The 27,809-nt window shown below is 40.5% G+C and overlaps 1 long non-coding RNA gene across 1 annotated transcript in view; it reads right to left on the minus strand.

The window, feature by feature from the left end:
• Positions 1 to 443: 443 nt before the first annotated feature.
• Positions 444 to 27,809, minus strand: part of LOC310838709 — a 57,880-nt gene continuing 30,514 nt past the window's right edge. The window contains exons 2-4 of the long non-coding RNA XR_014561129.1: positions 5,095 to 5,172; positions 1,934 to 2,011; positions 444 to 498 (exon numbers count right to left, since the gene is read on the minus strand). This is a non-coding gene — a long non-coding RNA (uncharacterized lncRNA). The remainder of the gene's footprint in view (positions 499 to 1,933; positions 2,012 to 5,094; positions 5,173 to 27,809) is intronic.

Here is a 27,809-nt window from a genome sequence, read left to right on the forward strand (position 1 = left end):
GTGGCATATAATATCTTTGCTCTGCCAGTTTTTCCTCTGCTTAGGGGACGATCAAGATATCAAGTGTTTAAAGTGCTAAAAGTGAAGGCAAAGTCAGCCAACAGTCAGATCCTAATACACTTAAAACTAATAATGAAAAATGCTGCAGGATTCTGTTTTCTCTTTGTCTGGGGACACATTTTAAAAATGCAAAAAGGCAGGAGAAATTAAGCCTTATGTCCTCTTTTCCCCCTCATATTTCGCAGTGTGGGCTCAGCTAGTAAATATGTTTTTGATAGTAAGGAAGATGAAACCATCTCTTTGTTAGCAGACCAGAGCATATATACAGCATGGTAGTATTTGATACATTTTGTTAAAGGTAATGGAGCCAAACAAAATAAAACAGCACTTGAGCCCGTAGAGATGAGGAGAACAAGATGAAGAAATATATTAATCAACCCTACCTCTCAAGTAATGCCAGTTTTCTGTCATACAGCAAAAGACCTTCCTCCATTGTTACTATAGAAAAGAGAGAAAGATAAATGGCTTCCATTTAATTGGGCCTCACAGAAAGGTTCCTGGCAAAAGTATGAACTTTACTTCACCTGTTCTTTTCTCCAAAGAGGTATGAATTATTCTTTATACTCACCTAACACATTTGGGACTGAACAGCAGATGTGGAACAAAATCTACAGGGAGGGGAGGTTTTTTTGAGTAGCTATTGTAAGTATTCTCTACACATTGGTTTCTATGTCTCCTTTTGTTTTTATTTGTATGCAACTAATCTTGCTTTTTTATGATAGCACTTACTCATTTTAAATTATGCACGTATTTCTTAAAGTGATTCCTTTAGACAGGTGTTGCGTCTAATGATCATGACACTAGAAGACAGCTACCCCTGTGCAGCCCTCAAAACCATCTCCAGAGTGTTAGGTGACCTCAACAATGTGGGACTAAGATGTATGGGACTGCACCAGAAGGAGCTTAACACCTGAAACTGGGTGAAAGAACTGTTCCCCAACAGCACTGCTGTTGTGAGATTCTGCCACCCAATTTCAGGCACTTGCCCCTCTCTCATTGCAGACCTTTACAACACTGACTACACTGTTCAGAAGGACCACCCAGCCCTCTGAAGAGGCTTCGTGGAGTTGCAGGGTCTACAGAGCAGGAGATTGGAAAGGAAAAGATGGGTTGCCTTACTTTGCAACCTGTGCAGCCATTGCATACAGCCCATAATCTCCTGGAGCTTGTAAAAAAACCACAAAGTTTCCCCCTATTTTACAGCGTTCTCAGTATCAGTGTTCTTAATGACTGTTTGACAAGGACCAATTTACACAAACTATGTGATGCTTCAAATTCCTGTTTGTTTTGGCTTATAGTAGACACGTTGCATGCCCCCTGAGTGGGCTAGCAGTGGCTTGCTACAAGATCTGTCCTGGTCAAGATACACCTGCAGACAACTAGCTCACCAGCCACACCAATTTCAAGGAACTGTGCCAGTTGGTCATGAAGGTTGGACATAGATCATGGTCATTTACACCTAGAAAAGGCCAGCAGCATGATGATGATAAATGAGAAACAACTTCTGTGTATCTTATTCTAACTAGGATAGCATATAAGGAAGGGGCTGACATCAGTTGAATTCCATCTGGAGGACTAAAGGTTGTCCATCTCTGCGCTACAATATGCTATGTTGATATATATGAATCTCCTAGATGTGTGGGGAACCATCCTTAGCCCATGGGCTGTATTCTCCTTGGGAATATGCAATCTGGTGTGGGGGGTTGATCTATTGCATTTGTTTTATAGATGTAAACTACTGCTCAGGCCTCCTGGTGAAGGGCGGTATACAAAAATGTTAATAAATAAATACATTCCCTCCAGGATAACTTCTGGAGGGCACATGACAGAGGTAGGTGGGGGGCCTGGATGGAGTAATGGATGCAACGCTTACCTTCAGATAGTAGGTTAGTTTTTTCATCCAACAGCATCAAAAATAAACAGACTGGTTTCACCCACTGACTGGTTTTCCCTAAGAAACAAAACAGAAAGGAGGTCACAAAAGAATCCTTATCCTGGGAGGTCAAATATCAGCTGGAATAGGTTTCCAGCAGAACTGCAGACATGATAAGAAGTGTGGGATAACCCTCCGGGGGGTCTCGAGTGGTGTGGGGGCTATTTGAGGGGTTTCGCGAAGGCTACGCGGACCTCGGAGCCTCGGGAGGAGATCCTGAGGGGCACTGGTACCCAGCGGTGCCCAGAGGTGCTCTCTTGCTCCCTGGGTCTTAATAATAGACTCAGGGACGGGATTGAGCTACGGGCACGAAGGGGGAGCAACTTTAAACCCACACCGTGAAGCCTTAGACTTCTTATGAAATCAGTTAGCTTCCAAAACCAACAACGAATTCAGACCTACAGGTGACAGATAAAATTTTGTCAAGAATGTATAGTTTATTGCTAGAGTGGTATACAAAAGAAGAAGAAGTAAAGGAATCAATCATGAAATGGGCAATTGATGTTGGGCATAACATTGAATTGGATGTGTGGAAAAGATTATGGAAGGAGGGTTCAAGATTTACAGGATGCATGGCTTTAAAGGAAAACTTGCTAAAAATGATGTATAGATGGCATTTGACGCCAGTAAAATTAGCTAAAATGTATAGGAAAAAAGAAAGAAAATGTTGGAAATGTAAAAAGGCAGATGGGGACTATTTCCATATGTGGTAGACCTGCAATAAGGTAAAAAAAAAAAAAGGGAATCAATTTATAATGAACTCAAAAAAATATTTAGATATACTTTCCCCAAAAGACCAGAAGCGTGTCTATTAGGCTTAATAGGAACATAAATTAAAATAGAAGATCAAAATTTGTTCATGTATGCTACAGCTGCCGCGAGAACCCTTCTGGCCCAAAGATGGAAAGTACAAGATATACCAACTATTCAGGAGTGGCAGGCGAAGTTGACAGAATATGCAGAACTTGTCAAACTGTCAGGGAGGATCCGGGACCAGGGAGATCAAAGCTACCAAAATAACTGGAGTAAATTTATTGAATATTTAAAGAAGAATTGTAAAGAGGTCAAGACACTAGCAGGATTGACATAATACCTCCAATGTATAATAGTTCTAATATGAGAATGATGTGCGTGATGGAAAGAGGATAAATATACCAGTTGTGGGGAGGGAGGGGGGTCGCGACTTGGCAGAGTCAAAGGGAATGTATGGTGCTATTACAATTTGTTGGAAAAGAATATGTAAGGAAAACAATAAAAAATCACTTGGGGGGAAAAACCAAATATCAGCTGGAATAATTTTAAAAAGCAGCATCAGCCAGATTATGGAAATATGGAGAGAGGGGGTGAAAATGGCCATGGAGAAGACCAGCCCTCTTCCGCCTTCCAAGTAGCAATGCCTCGGCTGCTGTCAGAACACAAGGAAGGGGCTCTTCAGCAGCTCGGGTAGCGGGCAGGCTAGGATGGGAGAAGCTGGTCCCTGAAGTGTCCTGAGCCAAGCCATTTATCACTTCTCAATGAGGCTGCAATTCAGTACAATGCATAGTAGGATTAGAATACCAACTTGCACAGATGGGGACCTTTTTTTACTGCATAGTTATAGATGGGTAGCAGGAAGCTACAAAGTCATTTCTTTGAGCATTGCAAAAGGAAATAATTTGTTGTCTTTAATTGCTGTAAAATATCTTTATGCTTGTTTTCTAAGTATAAAAAGACGTAATGTTTTCAAACTCAAACGCAACAACACAGCAAAGAACTGCAATTTTGTTTATTGCCAAAATTGCATTTTCATTTGAAGATGTGAGCAGCAGCAGTTTTATTTGAATTTAGATTACACAGAGAAGGATCTAAATTCTGACAAAGCATCTAAAATGTCAACTTACAAAATGCATTATTCACTATCGTTTGTGACTTTCATCTAAACAGCACCATGTCCAACTGGAGAGGCTGTGTGATAGGATATTGTGTTCTAAATTTGACTCAATAAGCAGCCTACTCCACAAGTCTGGGTGGCACTGACATATTTGTAGAGCTCTGCTCCAATTCCAAAACGTAGTAGCCAAACCATATTCAGACTCATATATATGGTTTCTATGTTCTAGTCCCAAGTAGTTCCAGTGCTGACTGTGATACCATACTTTGCCTGTCATTTAAATAAGCAAAAAATTGTCTGAAGAAGTAGCAGGACCTGACAAAGGAACAGGAACATGGGGTGCCAGATTTCTTTTCAAAACTGGAGGAAGAAAAGTAGACCACTGCATTCTTCATTACAGAATAGCTTTAACAGAGAAGACTGCCACAGAGGCACAGATGTGTCTAGATTCAAGTAAGGTTTTCCATTTAGTTCTGCTTGGCACCCTAATTGAATCATTAAAGAAATATATTTGGAACTGACAGAAACAACAGCTAAAGAAAAACCCCATAGTAATGAACAGATAGATGCAAAACACTATGTTCTGGGGACGGCAGATAACCCATGAAGTAATAATAATATTGGTGATACTGTGGAAGGCATTCCAAAATACACATTGTCCAAGTCTTTTCTGAATATGTACTTGGACAAGGAAACATCGAACTAGGAAATCACATATATTAGATGTGGAAAGTTTTAGTATGTAAGAGACACATGTTCTGACCTCTGACATCACAAAAGCAGTTGCTGCCAGGCAAGCATTTGCTTGTGTAAATACAAACACAAGGACAGCTGCCACTGTGCAAAACATCCAATCAGTTTCAGTCAGCATGGTCAATGGTCAGGGATGCTGAGAACTGTAGTCCAACAACATCTGAAAGTCACAGGTTAGCCCCCTCCCCTTGCCCTAAAATATCTGTTGACCTGCCATTTTCCCTACTCTAGTGTTCTTTTCTAAACAAAACCACGAATGTTACGGTTGTCTACACTTACAAGCTACTAGGGCTAGCCCAAAGTATTTTGCTGCCTGAGGTAGGACAGAAAATGGTCTCCCTGCCGGCAACCCTGTCAATGCACATAGTACTAAAGCGAGTCGTTATTTTGGCACCCGAGACAGAAAATCCCAGAAACTTTTCCTCCACTCCCTGACAGTCAAAGTACTGTAATGATAATAATGCATTCAATAACTTACAATTTGATGCCCTTTCATGACTTCCCAAATTGTTTGCCTGAAGTGGCCACTTTACTCTGCCTAATGGTAGCACTGGTCCTATAAGAAACAAGAAAATTAATGGTAAAGCAGAATAATAACACAACCAAAATCCAATAATCGGTTAGTAAATGGCACAAAACTGGGTCATCTTACTCTACCATCTGAGAACAATGATGAATGAGAGAGACATTTGAGGGTTGACTTATTCTACAGGCAAGTTACCCAGAGCTGCTTCTTTGTGGAAGTAAATCAGTGGTGCACAATATATTACTTATTTAGTTACTAAATTTGTTTGCTGCCCTTCATCTGGAGATCTCAAGGTAGTAATTCACAGCATTAAAAAATCCAGCAAAAAACCCCCAAAATACCGTACATAATAAAAACAAGAACAAACCAAACCAATAACCCATTGATTTGTGCTGCCATTGAAATGCCCCATGTGATTCTTCTGATCGTGTGAAAAGCTGAAAAGATTTACAGCACCCTCTATCTGGGGCAATATTTGCTTTTGCCACAAAAACTAGCCATGTGTGATGCATCAACTGGTTTTATCAAAAGACTTGGGGCTCATCTAGATTTCCATGATTTCCAGGCACAGGTTCAAGCAGGGTTTTTGTTTTTGTTTTTTGGTCCCTCCGCTTTCCATGGGGAAACCCACTATTTACCACTGAATCAGAACAAATGGCAATCAGGTTTCTGCATATTGATGTTTGTTCTGATTCAGCAGTAAAGAGCGGGTTTTTTCCAGGCAAAGCAGCAAAAGAACAACAACAAAAACCTCTCAGACATGTTCCTGGTAATCATGGATGTGTGCCTATAAATTGTGGCACAAATGAAAGTCTGGATGAGCCCTTGCAAAAGACTACACAATACAGTCAAGGCAGCCTCCCATAAATATAGGTCTGTGTCTGCTGCTCCATCCTTCCGAGAAACAAAAAAGCATGCATGCTTGATTTTCTTTTTTGCAGGCATTCCCAGGAGGATAAAAAGGGAGTCTTTGTTTTAACAGTTCTGTTAGCACTATAAAATCCTTGAATTTAATTTCTACACTCAACAGCTGTGCCTCCTGGACCTAAATTGTCTACGTTGGACCTCTCACAGAAAGAAACTCTTGCAGATGGCACAAACCCCAAACACAACTACATGCCCTAATTTAAAATACTTCTGAAAAAACATGGTAAATTAGTCTTTAGAGAGATTTCATATGTATGGTGGGCTGAAGCAAATGTGAGAAGGCTCTTTCATCCAAGTTGGGGGTCTCCAGTAGGAACACCTCAAGTTACTCTACAGATCTCTTATATGTTTCTGTACCAGGTCTGTTCTGTTAGTGAAAAGTGATCCTTTCTCAGTCCCTACAATACATCAAAAATACACAAAGACAGGGCAGATAATGAAGAGATGTAAGCAGAAGTACTTCACTGAAGGTGTAGCTCCTTTTTGCAATGATTTAGAGCTAGCATTGCTGGCTTGATGTGAGGATAACTCAGCCCCAAATCGGCTTTTAATATGTAGATTACAGATGACTAATTTACAGTGATGACTACCTGTAGTTTGTGACATAGAGCATTTAAAACTTCATTTCTCTCTATACTTCTAAAATTAGGATATGTCATCCAGTTTTCAGACAATCCAACACAAAATATTTCCCCCCACATTTTATGTTTTCTGCTGCATCATCTTCATCAGGATAATGTACAGAATATTTTAAAAAGTAAGGTAAGTCATAATGTGTCTAACATTATCATTATCTCAGTTTTCTCAGATATATTTTAGAAAATGTTTGCTGTAAGTTTGGGAAAAGGGAAAGCAAAAGGAAACCAAGGGCAGAGAAATCCAGGATAGCTGGCAACAAGTCAAACCAAGCAAAAACTTCAGGGGATAATTGGGCTCAGTTCATACTGGCATGAAGAGTTGGTTTCTGATCTATCCCTGCCCCACCTTCCACACTTCAAATCCATCTCTATTTACAGTCAAGGTATCACCATCTCTCTATTTAGATATTTAGCTTCAAGGGATCAGAGGCTGAAATCATAAGAGGAATCCCGACACTTTCTCCAAGAATAAAACAGTGGCAAAATAGGGACACTGTTTTACTGTAAGCCCATGAAAAATAGGGACTGTTGTGATATTCGTCCCCACAGTAGAAAATTCCAGGTTGTATTCATCAGATACAATGACTTTTGCTAGAAGATTGCTCCTTCTTCCTATGTTTGGAAGACACACACAAACACATGCTGCGGAAGGGTTTAACAGTGGTTTCTTATATGTACTTTTTTCCTGTGCAAAACAAGCACTTCCTCACTTGAAAACATGGTGAGGATGTCATGAAGCAGTTACCACCTCAGAGATAAACATGTGAATCCGTCTTGTATTTTCTCATGGTAATAGACATTAAAGCACACTCTTCTTGTCCACTGATAAGCAATGACAATTCTTCCCAATTCCCAACCCCAATCCATTCAAACTGACACATGAAAGGACTTCACAAACAGGGCAGTAAAAAACCCCACAAAAATAAAACAACTGATCCGACATCTAGTAACTGCTTTGGCAGAATGAGTGCACAATACTTTTTAATAGCAACAGTTGGGCTTCAAACTGTTGTAGTGCTCCTTATTATGGCTCTGTCTGGCCTCACAATCAACAACAGCTGCCTAGCATGGGTGATTTAAAGGCCCCAGCTTCTTAAGAGTGATGTCTTCAGGTATTAAACTCTTGATCGAAGTCTCTCAGGAGAGATTAAATCACAGAGCTCTGTTCCTTTGAAAAGGTCTTTGGCCTTCTTTTGCTGCATTTCAGCTCACGGAAGCCAAGGAGGCTTGCTTTTCTGATTTGGGATTGATTGGCTCAGTCCCAAAACAGATGCTCTGTAGGGCAGAGCCATTATATTTTGTGATGAGCAGACAGGAGGTCCTTTGTAAGTCATGGGAGTACAGCCAAAGTAAAGGTGAAACACAGCACGAAAGCAGTGATGTGGCTCCTTCCACCACACTCAAAGAAAGCAAGGGAACAGCCAACTATTCCATAAACAGCAACTTCACTCTTCTTAAAGTTCAGGCCTGGAAGGAATAATTCTTCCCTCACTCCTCAATTATACAGCATCATCAATATCTTGAGCAAAGTTACAGACTAATCCATACTCCATATCTGGGGCAGTGGCACTCTGCAGGATACTCCAGTATTATAGGACTGTTTTCCACAGCAAGTGTATAAAGTGTGGAAAAATATAATATTCATGTAAGTCTTTAAACATGTCATGAAAAGAAGAATGAGCCTAGTTTTTCTAGATACATACAGACAGGTGTGCATGTGAAATATATCCTTTCCCTATCTGGTGTGAACACAGAGATGCTACCTGCAACAATTATAATGCATGGAGTGGGAGAACTTTTTGAAATCATTTCAAGATGTAACATGCATTCACTTGATAGAAGACTTTTGTCCATCCTAGGGTCGCCACCATTTCCTTAACCAATGGGGCAGAGAAATAAGAAAGCAAACAAGTGAAGATCTCATTTCTACTGCTAAAGATGAGCAGCCACCCAAATTTTGCCACCCCTAGAAAACGGTCTTCCAAATTTGCTGCCCACAGACTGGGTGGTGAACTTTGGAGTCCATTTGATCTCAGTCCTTATACTTGCATTAAAAGGGTATTTTTTAAGCAGAAATAAAAAGTGTGTATAGGCACGTAGGTATTTTGCCATTACAAGATGTTTCTAACACTGAGGCAGCTGGAAAAAGAAGATATGACTTTAGTATGTCTTAATGACTGCATATTTATGTATCTAAAACCCAGGGTGATTGCTACTTAGATGTTCAACAGTCAACATCACAGGCAACTCATTCCACCGTCTTTCCTCCAGCCACCAGATGATGAACATCTGACTCTGGAACAATGAATTGGTTGCCATGTGGCTCTTATCCTCAGCTGCCCTTACACACTGTATCTTAACAGCTGTCAAGTCCTTAACTCAGACACAGTACTTGTGTTGTGTTGGCTTTTAAACCCAAGTAGAAATCCCTGAGGCGCAATGTGTACTAGGAATCCTAGTCAAGATAGATAGAGGCATTGTTCTTTTATGGATTTAAAGAGCATCTTTCCTACCCATCAAGACATGAAGAAAATACTATTAAAGTCATAAAAATTACTGCCACAATAGAAATGTATTAGCAACAAAGAAACAGGAACAACAACAATATCCTTTAGAAGAACCAGAGTAGGGCAAAGATTTTAACGAAACTCAGAAGCAATGCAAAACAGAAGGAGGCCATAAACTGCAAGCTGAAGCATAAACACAAACCTAAGCACCTTCATTCTGGGTATTAAAGTCAATCTTCAAGAGACTTTTTAAATTGTCTAAGGGCCAATTCTTATGTTATGGATGCCAAATGGAGGCCATTAAGAATGTATCTTCCTGTTGTATTGGTTCTGCCCATAAAGTCTGAAAGCAAGTCTACAGTCAACTGACCTGAAGACTTCCTAAGTGATGGAGCTCATAAGGTAAGGATTTCATACATGATTGCCCTATCATAAAACTATTTGCAAAGAGAAGCTTCCACACGATAATGTTAAAAATGGAATGCTTCAGTTGGCCTATGTGGCTCTCGTATATCGTAACAGTGATTAACAGTGGCATGTGAACTAAAGACAACAGGTTATTTTTATAAAAGAATCAGAAACCTGATTGCCATTTGTTGGTGAAACACACACAACCTCTGATGTTTACGGGTACATATCTATTAAAGGGCAACTCCCAAGGAAGTTAACAGCATCATTAAAAACAAACAAACAAACAAACAAACAAAAACAAACAAACACCTTTAAAATGGCATCTAATAAAAAAGAGACAAAAATAAAAGAAAGAACAATGGGCAGCCTCCATAACAATTCAAAACCAACACAGAAAGGGCAAACAACCATCATAATAACTAATATGAAGTAAAGCACATTGCTGGAAATCACATCTGAACAAAGAAGTCTTCACTTGTCATATAAAAACAGATTGTATGTGTAGCAGGGGAAGGTCTACTGAAATTTTCCAAAGCAACAGTCCCCATCACTTGGGTCTTGCTGCCAAGAAGTCATTATCTCTAGTGTCTGCAAACCCATCTGCTTCTGACGCAGGTGGGACACAGCAGGGCCTCCTCTGAGGACTAAAGCGTATCCTCAGGTTCTTTAATCCCCAACAACTACACAGGGATTGCTTCAGGGGTTTCCCCTACAACAGGGGTGGCCACCTCCCAAGAAACTGTGATCTACTCAAAGAATTAAAAACTGGCAATTATCTACCCCCTTTTGGGGGGTCAGGTCCAAGTTGTTGAGCTTCTTTTAGGAAGGAAGGCCCTGTTTTCGGGTTTTGGGGGGTTCAGCTCAGTGTTGTTGAGCTATTTCTAGGGAGGAAGAAAGCCCCGCTTTTTGGGGTGCAGGGCAAAAATGCTGAGCATTTTTAGGGGAGTCACAGTGGTTGAGCTTCTTTAGGGGGAGCCAGTGATCTACCACAGAAGTTCAGTGATCTACCAGTAGATCACGATCTACCTGTTGAACGTGCCTGCCCTACAACATTTTACAAAGCCCCAAGTCTTCACGTTCTTTTAATGTCACCAATCACTCAATCCTGCCTCAGTAATGCTCCCTGCCACATGTTACTGATATGCTGAGGTAAGATTAATAGAAAAATCTGCATTATATTTAAGCTTTACTATAGAGCTGTTACTTTTCATATTCCTTCTGCTGTTACTTACCAAGGGAATTCAGAGGCCTGTAGAGCTATGCTTGTTATTCTGAATTCTGTGTTGGGTGTTGTTGTGGGTTTTTTTTTGGGGGGGGTGAAGTTAAGAAACAAGCATCAAGCACCTGTCTTGTCTGTTTCAAGGTTGCAAGCTGAATTTTTAGCAGTCCAGGAAGAAGAAAGATAACGATTGTCTCAAGATTTTTCTAAATAGCATTCACTGTTGATTGTTGTTTTATTGTACAAAGAGAATGACAAGTTTCCCAGTGTGAGAACTAACCTCTTATTATATGTATATGTACATACAGTTATCTGTAGACCTCAAAATAAAAATAAATAAATAGTGTGCATTGAACAGAGTAGCTTTTCTTTCAAGTCAGCCTCTCTTACCCAGAAACCTAAGTGACACGTGGCTGTGTGTAAGGTCAAGTTTGTAGGCAATTTAGGTCTTAGATATTTATGGTTAGATTTGTGGTGGCAGAGGGCAAGAAATATGATGGGAAAATTTATTAGACTTCCTTTTACTATCCGAAAAATGAAGTGCTCTTAATCTTAAGCAATATTACTTACTTCCTCTCATTGAAGTGAATAGCTCCAGAACAACTGCTTGAGTTTAGATCTTTAACCTTGATTCATGTGGGCGTGCAGTAATGGCATAACAGCTGCCCAATGCCACTTCTAAATACATAAAATTTATCTGAATAAATAAAATTAAAAATGGGACCTCACTGGAGAGTAAACATAGCAGCAGCATTTATGAAACAGTCTGCCAGAAGGTCACAATACTGAGAGATACCAGTCCATTTATTTTAAGGCAACTAGGCCATGAGGGAAGCTGGAATCCATAAGAAAAGCCGGCATCTAGACCATTCCTAGAAATGAACCAGCTGTCTATGGCTGACCAAGGAGCAAATGATTTACGACGATATGTTTGTTTTTCAAACCTGTGGAAAGTCACAACCAGAGAGCAGTGAACTCAATTTGTAACCCAGCTGTTTGAGGGAAGTCAAACCACAGGTAGTCAGGCACCGAGAGTCGTATGCTAGCTCATTACTGCCTTAGGATTTCTAGTTACTGAGTGCTTCAGGAGAATAATTGGTAGCACCACTGAGCTCATTTATTTCAGCTTTTTCCCAAGATCCATGTGCCAAGATGCTGTCCGAAGCTAATAAAATCTTATTTTGCTTGTTCAAGATCTGCCTGCCACCCTCAGGATAGGTTCACTGAATAATGAACTTCTGTAACACGGAAGGATCAGAAACTGAACAAACAAGTTAACTTTAAGAAAATCTGCTTCGTTACTTAGGGCTATAGCCATGTATTGCTCACAACAACTACATCATTTTAAAGTTGTTTTCTGAGCACTGACCCTTCATGTATGTACAGAAACCTCCAAAGAGGTAAAGATTTACCTTTCATTTCCATGTCAAAGACTGCGGAAATGAGAGGTCACACAGGGGAGGGAGTTCACAAGAAGCTTTTTATCAAGGAAAGGAAATAGAATAGGGGCACAGTCATTTAATTGTTTACATTAAAAATAATAAAATAAAAACCTCCAAAATAGCTAACAACATCAGTTAAATAATATATATAGAACAATGAAACATTCAAATTAACAAGTGAAGCAATAACAGTGAAAACCATCAGCACCTCCTGCGGTGGGAGAGAGTTCCCAAGATGGGGTTCACCACTGAAACAGCACTTTACCTGTGAACCGCTGAGACCTCTGGGTATAGGGCAGTATATGAGTTCAATAATAAATAATAATACCTGGTATCCACCCAGAGAGAGTGTTCCCTGGAAAGAGGGCTTGATTGTTAAACTACTCTGTGAACTATAGCTATGTGAGAGGAATAGGGATCTCCTAGTGACTCTCAGCACCCCGACAAACCTTAGTTCCCAGGATTCTTTGGTGGGAAGTCATGACTGTTTACATGATACTGTATAGTGCAGATGAGGCCTAAGAAAGGAATATACATACAACCTGGTACAACACCTGATCCTCACTGTTGGTGTTGGAATTTTGGTAGAAATAAAAGCTATAGGTATAAAAAGAAGAATTCCTGGATGCCTAGATTCAGGTTTAGGGCAAGTACTCCCTAGCAGAGATTTAAAATCACAAAAAATGAAGCAAAGTAAAGTTTGAAAACATAGGCTGTTGGACCTTTTAAATATCCCCTTCTACATTGCTTCCAAAGTTTCCCTCTTCCCTTAGCATGGAAAGAGGCCATACGATTGTGAGGTTAAAAATGGTTTACTTACAAATTCTTCTTAAGTTTGTAGTGCTTCATTGTCTCAAAACTCTCAGCTGGAAGTCTAGCAACACACAATTATCATCATTAATATCATCACCATCATCTGTGTGTGTTGAACTCACTGCACTTTCCCTTGGAACTTCAAAGTAGAGAGGAAACAGAAACTCTACTCTGCAAACCCAAACCATTTATTACTGCTCTCATTTCTGACATATTTATGATTCTTTAATAAGGTCTATTATTTTGTAAAAAATAACTTGGTGCCAGGCTTTTAACTCTGCGATCTTGTTTTACCACCCTCCCAAAAACTACACATATCCACAACAATTCCATAGAGGGCTGTAATTTCTGGAGGTTTTGAATATAGAGATTAAAGGACTGTCAAATGGAATTATCTATTTTTTCAAAGTACAACTATAACAGCTATTTAAGCAATTGTCCGGACAACAGGCTGAGGCTATAATTAAGAAAAGTCCCTCTGTATTAGTTCAAATACTGGTGATCTTTACTAAGGAGGCATGCTGGCATTTCATTTATTTTATTTTGAAAACACTTTAAACTTCTACAATTCTGATTTCCAGGCATTTTGCCATTGCTGCTAAAAGGTGGTCTGGAAATAATACAGTCTAATGATTTTTTTCTGGGTATCTTTCATTGGCACTGCAGGTTTCATTGCTTGCTGCTTAGTTTATTCGGCTTAATATTTGAGAGCAACTATGTATCATATTTATTCATGTATACCCTTATCTGTCTTCCTGAAACTCAAGGCCACATCCATGGGGGTCCCAGGGGGTCTCCCATGAAAGCAATGACCAGGCTCAGGCTGCATAGCTTCAGTAAAGTCTGAGGTTATACTGTGCAGCCACCTTGCTAAAAGTTATAGAGGTCTAGGTTTGTTCTGTCCCTGCTGCATGGCAGACCACCTGGGAACTCAGTGCACATACCGTGGAGGAAGAAAGGCAGAATATAAATATGCTAAAGAAACTAATATCATGTGCCTTCAGGCCATACAATAGAGGCAGTTTCCTTAGCTGTCAGAAAAACATCCAGCTTGTATGGTTCCCTCCACCTTTCCTTTGGCATTTTAATTCTGTTAACAGCTATGGCAGCAATGGGGCTTGCTTCTGAGTAGACATGGTTAGGCTTGCTGTAATGCTGCAACGGAAAGCGAGCAGGCTTGAAGAGCTGGAGTAGATCCATGGCTCATTCATGTGATAATACAAATTCTGACTGTATCTCCATGTTCTGCAGCACAAAGCTGAAGAAATATTAATGAATCCCCACCTCTCACAATCAGAGCAAAAAAGGTAGGGGGATAGGGTTTTTTCTCTCTCCAGATGGACATGTTTCAATGACAGTTCATTGCCATTAAGAAGCAGACTGATTCAACTGCTTCTAATATGAACGTGTACACTTCGTTTGATGTAAAGTATTTGGCGAGTGGTCATTTAAATGGATGCTCACAGCAGGCTTGACAGAAACTGAGGCATTCTTCTCCATTACATAGGCAGAAAGGGATCTCAGTTAATGAGATACCACAGATACCACAAGGCTATTTTGTTACACTGATAAGTATTTTAGCTTAATCACAAGATTCATTTTAATGGAAAAAATAACGGTCTTCCCCATAACTGCAGGACTCTGTCACACATCTAAGACATAGGGTTTGGTTGCTGTTTTTTAGAAAAGAAAAGAGGCACATTCTCCCTGCAGAGAAATGTTAAGAGAATTTCACATTCTCCCTCAAGAATATATCCAGCCCAGTGCTCCCCTACTTTGCCCTTCAGAAAAAGAGAAAATTTTGAGATGCCATTTTCACTCTGCCTTACATAAAAGTCATGTCAGGAAAAGAGACAACCCTAGAAATAAATAACCGCCGCCTCCCCCCCCCCCCCTTATGGATACAGGTTATGATGGAGCAAAATTCTTGTGCCCAAGAGCACACTATCCCTGGTGCTGAAATTGCAAAGGTGGTATAGCTTTTCTTCCTCTTCCAGCACCCAGTGGGAACTTGCTTCTGTGAGGGGATTTTCTTCAGGAGCCTGAGAAATTCACTCCTGGTTGAAATGAGTTCCTTGCAAGAGAATTGTTAAAATAAATGAGATAATGAATATAAAGTGCTTAACATCCTTTTATGAAGGGTTCCAAAGCCATAGTTGTTGTTGTTGTTTTTCATGTACGAATTTATATGTAAATTTTAAAAACCTAAAATATATATTTTGAGGCGAGAGCGTGGTGATGGCAGCAGCCCAGCCGGCACAGCAAAAAGTGAGTCTAATGATGTGACTCAGATGGTTGTCATAACAACTGTTTTGAAACTGCTTTTGTTCGTAATAAACTCAATTCCAGCTTTGTCCACAGCTTTTTATAAACGGGTAAGTATGAGATTGCTTTACAGAAGAGATTGCTTTTTTAACCCCACAGTGTATCTTTTAAACATGTACAAAATCTCTAAGAAAAATGCTTGTCACTGTTCAGAACAATAAAAAATTTAATGAATACCTCAGGCTCTGCCACATGGGTCCCACACACAAGGCACCATGAATGTTCAAACAGAGCTCCACACCTAGGATTTTTAAAAAGATGCCTCTCAAAACAGGGGAAAGGTATATTTCACAACTAGCTGATTTGTCACTTTGTGTGTGAGAGAGAATAAGATGCAAATGAGATGTAACTTTTATCAATAAATAAAATGCACCAAACACATAAAATGTCCATTACTGTCTTATTTCTCCCATAGAATGTAACCCTGAATGGTTTCTGAGGAGAAAGCATTGCCTATGATTTGTGAATCTTGTTCATTTTGAAAAACAAATTGTTTGTTTGTTTGTTTTTATTTAAGCCATTTATATACAGTGGTACTCCTGGTTACGGACTTAATTTCGTTCTTAACCTGAAACAATTCTTAACCTGAGGTACCACTTTAGCTAATGGGGCCTCCCACTGCTGCTGTGCAATTTCTCTTCTCATCCTGAGGTAAAGTTCTTAATCTGAGGTACTACTACCGGGTTAGTGGAGTCTGTAACCCAAAGTGTTTGTAACCTGAGGTACCACTTTAGTGCTTAACTACAATATTTTCTAAGTAGTTTGATGTATTAACATTATTGACTGATTAGCCTTGGGGTCTCAAATTTTAGCAACACCCTCTGTGAGGCTAAAATTCAGTGCCTCCCACCTATCACACTCCATTCTAAATGATAGTTGTAGCATCCTTGCAGCATCCCTGAGGCTCAGCACCCAATTCGACCAAACTGGATGTGCTCCCCTAAAACAAAGACAAAACAAAAATATACAGCAAAAGATAGTGCATAGGATTTCAACATACGATAACCAAATAACAGCAGTGAAGCTTTATAGAAGGCAGAAAAAGTACATGAGACAGCCCTGGAATCAAATGAGCACAGTGCCTCATTGCTTTTTTAAGCAGCTGCCAGCAGGGTACTGCATATAAAACCAAAAGAAAAATACAACATGAAGCTGTGGAATCTGTCTCTCTCATCCAGCTTTTGGAAACAACTACATTTTCTTTCCTTGCCAATGAAACCACAGACAAAATTGTTGCCAAATCTTTAATTAAAATTTGGCAGAGCTATTGGATGCTAGGAATAAAATTGTTTTGTGGGCTATCCTCAGCCAATGAACTTCCAGCTGATTTCTGCCCCCCCCCCAACAAAACACAATTAACAGGTTCATTGCTGATAGCCAGAAACTTTGGATACATCAAGATTGTGTAAAGAAGGGCCAGAAATGCATAGAAGCAGGAAGACCAAAGCACAGGAGTCACAGATTTGGGGCAGTTTATCACATTATAGCTTGGTTTGCACATAATGCAAAACACACAAAAAAATTGTTTAATAAGTCAGTATGTATATGAACAGAGCCCTTTTAATTTGGTTTGATATTGGTGTGCTGCTCAGATCATTTTATAGTATAGTCCAGGCATCCCCAACCTCTGGCTTGTAGTGTTTTGGACTACAATTCCCATCATTCCTGACCACTGGTCCTGTTAGCTAGGGACCATCGGAGTTGTAGGCCAAAACATCTGGAGGGCCGCAGGTTGGGGATGCCTGGTATAGTCTGTATTATTGTTGTTTGTTTGTTTTTAATTAATGTGAGCAGCTCTGAGAGCCCTTTGGCTGAAATGCCGAGTAAAAAAGCTGAAAAGCCCCCATTCCATGCCCAATAAGTACGGGATGCTTTTGCCCAGTGGCACTGTGGCCCATAGATTACAGTAAAATCCTGGGCAAGGCTTTGCCCAATATCTTCTCTGTGTGATGAGCTCTCGGGAAAAAGCTGTCCAATGAGCCCTTGCTGAAGAGGGGAGGGGGAAACCTATATAAGACTGCTTAACCTGGAGTTCACAGCCATTTTGCTCTGAGAGCTTCCCACCCACCCAGCCTTGGGTTAGAGCCTTCACTGAGCAATTTTGGTCACTGGTTGACAGGGCTGGAAATGACACCCCCACCCAACCTGATTGGCACTTGGTTTTTTCTCCTTTCTCTCAGTGAAATCATGGCTTTCCTCTGTTAAGCGGAAGAACATTGTATGAGGGTGGAAATGACCTTGGTCAGGATTAATACAGTATAGGGGCCCATAAGGGCTCCTGACCACGGCAAACCTAAGCGTGGGTTCGGTATCTGCCTGGTTGGAATCTGAACCCTGGTCCCCCAGTGAGACCTTGCTTGCTTGGCTTGCACCACGACAAGGTTCAACACTGGCCGACTCATATGGAGCAGGTTTGGAGCGATCCAAACCCAGCGGATCCATTCCATCAACAGGGGTCTTGTGGAATGATGATCTGATCGCGAGACTGAATGCCATGCCAACCCTTTCCCTGCCTGCAGCTGTCAATAAAGATTTGACTTGATTTTATCCCATCACCGTTGTACAGTCTGGTTATTTTGTTGCCCTCATGGGTCACATAATGCACCTGCCTGGGTCATAAATAAATGCAATACATGCCTTTTCATGGGTTCCACCCCACACATAAAAGTGTCATCTGTATAGAAGTGCTATAAGATTTTCAGTATATGACCGGCAAATAGGCGGGCATCTCTCTCAAAGTAAACTGTGAGACTGCTAACCTGCGAAGTTATATCAAAGTTATCCAATGATAATAATGATAATAATAGGTAGTGGGGTGCAAAAAAATTGAAGACTTTTCTTCTGCTGAAAAGGAGCAAGTAAATATAAGATAAGACAGATTCAGAAATGTGACACCTTAGAAGTCAACCTGTTCTTCTTGTTCATAGATCAGTAAGTGCTTCTGAACCTACGCCATCAATTTCTGAAACAGGATTTTGGAGAAAAGATATGAGAGATGGTTTTAATCATTCAAGGCATTCTAAAGCTAGTACTGTTTACTTTCATTCTGCAGAAATACCCCTGGAAACTCTCCCCACCAGCCTAGAGAGAAATAGAGAAAAACAGCATATATCAAGGTTTGCCATTGAGTATGGCCAGTAACATCCAAGCAATTTTTTTATGTGTGTGTACTTGCATGAGTGTTTGCATGAGTATGCGTGGGGATTATTTATGATACACAGACATCAGAAATGCATTTCAGTTTCTCCAATGAAATTTCAGATTCTGTGAGGAAACAGGATCAAAGAAGGCAGAAGCAACTTCTCACACAAGTTTCAAACAGGGTGGCAACTTATGCATCACGGAAATATTTGAATATAATTTACATATGCTAATTGCATAAATGTAAAAGTAAATGACTATAATTTAAGTAGAAATACAACAGATCTCACCATAGTAGGGAAGACTGTGAGCAGGAGACCTATGTGCCTGCCCAGTCGACTTTTCAGATTATATATATACCGTATTTTTTGCTCTATAAGACTCACTTTTTCCCTCCTAAAAAGTAAGGGAAAATGTGTGTGTGTGTTAGGGAGCGAATGCAGGCTGCGCAGCTATCACAGAAGCCAGAACAGCAAGAGGGATTGCTGCTTTCACTGCACAATTGAAAGGGATGGGGAAGCTGTGGCTCTCTGGACGATGATGGAATAGAACTTCCATCTTTCTGGTCATTGGCCATGCTGCCTGGGTTACATGGGAGTGGAGTCCAACAACAAATAGAGGGTCAGGTTCCCCATCCCTAAGCCTTCAGCTTGGATAACAGAGATCAGCATCAACTGACATTAACTGCATAGGAAAACACATAGCTATAAGAGCAATAGCTGCAGTTACATGTCATGAAACAGGCATGTGCCCTGCCCTGCCCTACCTTAACCACACACTAACGTGGCATCCACAGTCCCCTTCAATTTCTCCAGCAGCAGCAACAACAAAAATAACAAGAGGAAGGGGATTTTTTTAAAAGAAGAATTCAAGCGGATAAAATACTTTATGTACAGTCTTATAGGAAGTTATCAATTTGCATTCAGCCTTTCTCTGCATTTTTAAAGCAAATTACATGCTACTCCAACAAGCAACTTGCGTTATTAGGAGCCAAGACTATTCAAGCCTCTTGCAATTTTGCAGAGCTTTGAATCTGCACTTTCTGCCTCTGAGTAAATTAAATTTGTGCTCCCATCATCCAGCTACCTACTTTATGGTGATGACTTGAACCTGCATTTTGAAAAGCAAAAGCAACTGGTTGGCCAGTTACATACAACTTACATTTTCTCTCCTGATATAAATTTGGCTTAGAGTTAATAAATATGTAGCAATAAAACAGAGTGTAAGGGATTTTCATTTAGCTGAATGTTTTACAGAATTTGATCAGCGATTTATACAATTTATACAGCCCAGCAAGCCTGATGAGTATCTTAGAATGCAGCAGGGTAAGCTTATTAGTCACACAAAATTGAAAACAGAATTTCAGAATGAAGGTACTGATTGCTTGACAAGTGTCCTTAAAACTGAACTCTAAGGCAAAAATGTAATTGAGGCTATTAATATCTAGATGTAATACTTTTCATGGCTGATGTGACAAAATTATAGAAGTTAGCAGGCATTGGTCTGTATGAATACATTTATGAGAATGATGCTTAGCAGTTTTCTAACTATAAGTCTAATGTATGAAAACTCATGTTTGCACCCTGGTGAATCCAGTCAGATACCTTTGTGACCATCAGCTCTTGGAAAAGCCCAAGGTAACTGTGCTAGTCAGAACAGTATTGGCTTAGCTAGATTATTGGCTAGGTACAGTATAAAGCACAACCTACTACCGTCTTATCCATGGTGGATGAAAGACTCTGTACTTCTGAAGCAAGCAGAGGAAAAGGAACTTTCAAACATGTACTCTCTGCCTCAAAAGAAAGATTATATAACTAATCCTAAGAATCCTGTGAACCGATAAAGGGTCACAATGCATCAGAATGAAAGCACATGTCACAGCTATTTCAGATAAAATTGTCATTTGGAATATGAGTAATATCCATTATCATTATCTAGCAAATCTGAAAGAGGGAGGTGCAGAACATCTGTCAATAGTGCAACTCCAACAGGGTTTTGTGACCAAGATGTCAGATTGCTGTCCTTGAAATGCTATGTGCTACATGAAATTGTTTTCTTTCATGCTTTTTTCTAATGCCATTTTGGAACACCTTATTAGGACAAACCTATCATCACAGAGAAGGCGATGACAGTGAGGATTTGAGTCCAAAGGGAGACAGGTGGAAGGAATTAAATAGATACGAAATGTGTGTTCTCTCCACTTACTTGGGCTGGTCTGTGGCACAGGCACTGTGATATGTTGAGGCTATACTTGTTTAGTCTGAATAATATAATAGTGGGTGATGGCAGTAATTAGTAGAATATACAGTATTTACTTGTAAAATTATGTTTGTTTGTTTTTTAAAAAAACAACCCTGAAAAGGTAGGGAAGGGATTGGGCATGGGAGTAGGCATAACATATTAAGTAAGCAATAAGTAAGCAATTTTTAAAATATTTTAAAGTATTTTGATAGTATAAAAAGGAATTAGACTACAATTATAATGATTGTCCCCTTCATGGATCACTGCCTTGCCGTGGCAAAAGGGCTTGAATAACTCAGAGAAGCTATGAGTTATGCCGTGCAGGGCCACCCAGATGGACAGGTCATAGTGGAGAGTTTTGACCAAACGTGATCCACCTGGAGCAGGAACCAGCAAGCCACTCCAGTATCCCTGCCAAGAAAACTCCATGGACAAAGACAACAGGCATATAAAAGTTATGACGCTGGAAGATGAGCCCCTCAGGTCAGAAGGCGTCCAACATGCTACTGGGGAAGAGCGGAGGGCAAGTACAAGTAGATTCAGAGCTGATGAAGTGGCTGGGCCAAAGCCGAAAGGACGCTCAGTTGTGGGTATGCCTGAAAGCGAAAGGAAAGTCCAATGCTGTAAAGAAAAATATTGCATAGGAACCTGGAATGGAAGAACCATGAACCTGGGTAAGTTGGATGTGGTCAAAAATGAGATGGCAAGAATAAATATTGACATCCTGGGCATCAGTGAACTAAAATGGACGGGAATGGGTGAATTCAGTTCGGCTGACCATCATATCTACTACTGTGGGCAAGAATCCCGTAAAAGAAATGGAATGGCCCTCATAGTCAACAAAAGAGTGGCGAAAGCTGTACTAGAATGCAATCTCAAAAATGACAGAATGATCTTGATTTGAATCCAAGGCAGACCTTTTAACATCACAGTAATCCAAGTTTATGCACCAAGTATTGGTGCTGAAGAAACTGAAATTGACCAATTCTATGAAGACTTACAACACCTTATAGAAATCACATCCCTTATGAATACTCAGTGGAAGTGAGGAACAGGTTTAAGGATTTAGATTTGGTGGACAGAGTGCGTGAAGAACTATGGATGAAGGCTCATAATATTATACAGGAGGCAGCAATGAAAACCATCCCAATGAAAAGGAAATGCAAGAAAGCAAAGTGGCTGTCCAACGAGGCCTTACAAATAGCGGGGTAGAGAAGGCAAGCAAAATGCGAGGGAGAAAGTGAAAGATACAGGAAATTGAATGCAGATTTCCAAAAAATAGCAAGGAGAGGCAAGAAGGCCTTCTTAAACAAGCAATGCAAAGAAATAGAGGAAAACAATAGAATGAGGAAATCCAGCTATCTGTTCAAGAAAATTGGAGATATGAAAGGAACATTTCATACAAAGATTACCATAATAAAGGACAAAAGTGGTAAGGACCTAACAGAAGCAGAAGACATCAAGAAGAGGTGGCAAGAATACACAGAGTAATTATACAAGAAAGATATGGATGTCTCATACACCCCAGGTAGTGTGGTTGCTGACCTTGAGCCAGACATCCTGGAGAGTGAAGTCAAATGGGCCTTAGAAAGCACTGCTAATAACAAGGCCAGTGGAAGTTGATGATATTCCAGCTGAACTATTTAAAAATTTAAAAGATGATGCTGTTAAGGTGCTACACTCAATATGCCAGCAAATTTGGAAAACTCAGCAGTGGCCAGAGGATTGGAGAAGATCAGTCTACATCCCAATCCCAAAGAAGGGCAGTGCCAAAGAATGCTCCAACTACTGCACAATTGCACTCATTTCACACGCTAGCAAGGTTATGCTTAAAATTATACAAGGCAGGCTTAAGCAGTATGTGGACCGAGAACTCCCAGAAGTGCAAGTTGGATTTCAAAGGGGCAGAGGAACCAGAGACCAAATTGCAAACATGCACTAGATTATGGAGAAAGCTAGAGAGTTCCAGAAAGACATCTACTTCTGCTTCGTTGACTATGCAAAAGCCTTTGACTGTGTCGACCACAGCAAACTATAGCAAGTTCTTAAAGAAATGGGAGTGCCTGATCACCTCATCTGTCTCCTGAGAAAGCTCTATGTCGGACAAGAAGCTACAGTTAGAACTGGATATGGAACAACTAATTGGTTCAAAATTGGGAAAGGAGTACGACAAGGCTGTATATTGTCTCCCTGCTTATTTAACTTATATGCAGAATTCATCATGCGAAAGGCTGGGCTGAATGAATCCCAAGCCGGAATTAAGATTGCCAGAAGAAAGATCAACAACGACAAATATGCAGATGACACAACCTTGATGGCAGAAAGTGAGGGGGAATTAAAGAACCTTTTAATGAAGATGAAAGATGAGAGCGCAAAAATGGGCTGAAACTCAACATCAAAAAAATTATGATCATGGCCACTGGGCCCATCACCTCCTGGCAAATAGAAGGGAAAGAAATGGAGGCAGTGAGAGATTTTACTTTCTTGGGCTCCCTGATCACTGCAGATGGTGACAGCAGTCACGAAATTAAAAGACGCCTTCTCCTTGGGAGAAAGGCGATGGCAAACCTAGACAGCATCTTAAAAAGCAGAGACATCACCTTGCCAACAAAAGTCCGTACAGTTAAAGCCATGGTTTTCCCAGTAGTGATGTATGGAAGTGAAAGCTTGACCATAAAGAAGGCTGATCGCCGAAGAATTGATGCTTTTGAATTATGGTGCTGGAGGAGACTCTTGAGAGTCTCCATGGACTGCAAGAAGATTAAACCTCTCCATTCTTAAGGAAATTAGCCCTGGGTGCTCACTGGAAGGACAGATCGTGAAGCTGAGGCTCCAATACTTTGGCCACCTCATGAGAAGAGAAGACTCCCTGGAAAAGAACCTGATGTTGGGAAAGATGGAGGGCACAAGGAGAATGGGACGACAGAGGATGAGATGGTTGGACAGTGTTCTCAAAGCTAACAGCATGAGTTTGACCAAACTTGGGAGGCAGTGGAACACAGGAGTGCCTGGCGTGCTCTGGTCCATGGGGTCACGAAGAGTCAGACACGACTAAACGATGATTGTGCTTATATGATTATACTATTATGAATTAATCTATGTGTGATATTATAAAATAAGCATTTTCTTGGATCCCTTGCTACTGTTTGCTTCTTCATCTGTCGCACTCCGTCTGGCCTTTGCAATTTCCCTCCCATTCCCTTGGCGCCATTCCCTGCTCTTTCTAATTTCAACTTTAGTGAGAAAACAATAGGCAACAGGATTGCATGGATCCCCATACGCAGCTTTGTGCTGCTTGGAAATTCCTTTAGAAAGCCACCAAATTCGAAGACGTGCTTTGTTCAAGTTCAAATGGAATGTTCCCGCACATTAAATTGTCATTAAATGTGTCGTCCATACGTACACATTAAACTGCCACAAGAGAAGACTTTCAATTTCCAAAGAAGTATTATTATCCCTTTTTGCTCTCCATAATACCCCTACATCACCTAATCCAATCTGAGTGCACTGAATTGACATAATATAAAACAATGATTTACAAACAGAAATGTGCTACTGTGGCATTCATACAGAGCCTCTGGTCGTTTCACGGACTATTGACCTGTACAGCACTACTTTATTCTTCCGCCGCCACCAATTTTGTGGGGAAAACCCAGGGTTCCCCGGTGAAGTATTGAGTCTTAGGTAGCGTTAACAATGAAGATTAAAGTTTATTTCAAACACAAACAAGTTTTAAAATATATTCGAAACACTGTCACTCTATTCCCTCTCAGTCTTGTCCCTGTCTCTAACTCACTCTGACTCCTCTATCTCCCCCCTCCCCAAAATAACCAACCAAACTAACTGACTGTCAAAACCTCTGGGCTGAGCCTCAAATCAGGTAGGCTCTGCCTCCGGGCTTTCTTATTGGTCAACCTATTAACTCCTTTTTCTCTCCCTATACAAACATATCCCCAAAGAATGGACAAACGCCACAGCTACATACCATACTTCTACATATGCACAGAAAACACCAGTATGGCATTCCTAATGTGTGTGCCTATTTTGGAAATTTCTTTGGTTGGATGGTAATGTTGTTTACAGAATGCAGAATAAACTGATTTACAAAATAAATCAAAGAAGCTTTCCTTATCACCTCTCAAAACCATGCAACTGGCGAGAAAGCTGTACCACAGAATTAGGATAATTTTTTATGTGTGTGGAGTTGTTTCCTAAGAAGAAAATGAGCCAGTGTCAATTACTGGCCAATGAACACGTGCAAATGCAGATCCTCCCCCCCCCCGACGCTTATAGTTGAATTGTATCTATTATGTCATAGATACAGTTACTTGAATAAAAGGTCAGTCTGCAGGTTTCTTGGTCTTTCATTAAACATTGACATCATCACTGCATTTAGTTTCTTCCTGATGCTACCAGCTGGAGCAATGAGTCAGAACTCTATCCTGGATAACAGTTGGATACTATAGGATGAAATATCAACTTACAAAGAATTTTGAAGATAGATATAGCATAGAACAGTGACTGATTGCTCAGACATGCCAGAAAAAAATATATAATTTTAAGAATATATGTTTGCAAGTCACAAAGAACAAAGAAAGAACCCCATGTCATGGGCTAGCACACTAGTTTAGATGTATTGTTTTCATTATTATGCAAGGTACAAAAGCAGTTCAGAAACAAAACTCTTGATGTCTAGGCCCATTTATTTTTTTACTCAGCTTGCCCTTAATGTTGTGCTGTGTGAAATGTATTTGCACAAGTATCAATGGACACCTATTGGGTGGTGCCTGTGACTTCACCAACAAGAAATAATGCAATCCTCTACTTCCACTTCTACATAATTTTGTTCACTTTCAACGTTTTTACTTATTTGAAATGAAAAGTTTTTTCTTTATCTTTAAAAGTCTTTAGAGGGGTGCACCCCACCCCTCCTCAGAACAATGCTCCACCATTTCATAGACATCCCTCCTTTCGTTAAATCTCCACCATCTCTGCTTTCTTTTAGAAGCAGAAAGCAGGTGCATGACTCAATTGCATTATGTGTATAATCCCAAGGGCCACCAGGTGGCAGTATATAGTGGGCAGGAGAATAAAGTTCAACTGTTAACTTGACTTCCCCCATGAACCTTATTTAGAAGTTCAAAATCTAAGGACAATAATGCAGGAAGGAGGGAAAAAGATAAGTGTGCAATCATTCCCTTCTGCTGGGCCCCAGTGATTGATTGGCAGTCTACACTGATTGGCAGTGGCTCTCCAGGATTTTAGACAGGAATATACCCCTTTATTTAGAGATGTCAGGATTTGAACCTGGAACCTTGTACATACAAGCATGTGCTCCACCACTGAGCTCTGCTCACTGTCCTCACCCCCTACTGCATTGATCGGGCACAGATTTTGAATGTCTATACCATCCAAGCTATTGGCTAACCCTACAAGCTATAGCCCCAAAGGTACAGGATATCACATAATTATGGGGGATTTTCACCATTTCGAGTACTATATAATGATATATCTGATTGCCCCTGGAAAGATCAACAAACAAGTCACAAGAAAGAAGAAGAACTATTTATAAAAGAATACACCCTAAGGAGGTTTCCATTCATTAGTTTCATGGAGCCAAGTTATTCTGCTTAATTTGTGATGAGTTTGCAACGAACCTTTGAAAGTTAGCTTTTGGAAGTAAAGTAAGGTGGTGGTGGGGAAGCATTTTCTATCTTTTTTCCTTGGTCAAAGAAATGATGCAGCCAAAGAAAGGCACAGGGGGGATGGCATCATGTGATAATGCCAGAGGCATGAAAACAGCAGCCTGGGTTAAATCTTTGCTTGCAAGAGCAACATTCTTGTAATCCAGGCTTCGGAACTGGCACTGTGAATGCTCGTTCAGTGAGCTCGGCCTTGCCCCTCTTCCTGCAGTTTCCTGCAGGCCTTCTGTTAAGCAGCACTGTAAGAGACTCGGTCCTCGTTGATGAGACTAAATCTTCCCTTGTTTCCCAGCACTAATTATTAGAAGTTACAAAGGTGAAATGGGTTTTGGCTTTCATTTTTCATGTTCTCTGCTGATGCCTGTCCCAGAAAGGAAAAGCAGCAAGATGTACAAGTACAGTACATTCACATTTGTTATGCTGCTATGAACTGCCAGACAAGAGTTACAGGAGACAATTTTTATGTTTGAAACATGGACACACATAGTTATTTCTCCCTCTCTCCTCAGCTAACCCCCATACCCTGCAATTCCCCACTGATATTTCTCCCAAAGCCACATATTGCCAAGTGATGCCTATCTTTCATTCATCCAAGCTTTCCAAGCATGCTCTGTTGCAGACTCTAAGTCACCCGTTCCCACTTTGTTACATGCCTACCTGAAAGTTCTCTCTTCATCACCCTTTCCTCTTCTCCCCCCCCCCCCATACTAACAACTCTCTCTAAGCACAATGCCCAGATCCCACTGGCTTTAAATAGTGACTGCTCTACAGCAAACATCCATGCACCTGACATGAGACATCAAGAGCCCACACCCTATAAAGCCACATCTCCATCACTCTGGTAACAGAGCCATGGTTTCCCAAGGTCTCTGCCATTCTGCCTCTGTTCACATCTGGCACATTGCCCAGGGAACTATCATTCTCTTCTCTCTCAACCGCTTCCACATCTGGTTTCTTTAGGTTGCTAGCCTTGCTGCCAAGGCCTAGGGTGGGCTACTGGACAGAGCAGATCTTTTCCTCCCCATGGCAGTATGTACAATCAGCACCTTTTTTTCAGGGGGTAGTCAAGAGTATGCAGTACTGGCGCCACTTTTTTGGTTGTTGTTTTTTTAAGTGTGACACTTACTGTAACAACTTTATGGTGGGTACCAGCACCTACTTTTCATGAAAAAAGCACTGTGTACAATAGTTTCTCCAATACAACTGATTAAAGAAAATAATGGAGAAAACAGAAGCATTGAAGTCCCTCACCCCACTTTCTGTGCATACTTTCCCACATGTAAGTACCCAAAGTACTTAAC

The sequence above is a fragment of the Podarcis gaigeae genome (assembly GCF_964106915.1).
Source record: "Podarcis gaigeae genome assembly, chromosome: 1".
NCBI lineage: Eukaryota > Metazoa > Chordata > Lepidosauria > Squamata > Lacertidae > Podarcis > Podarcis gaigeae.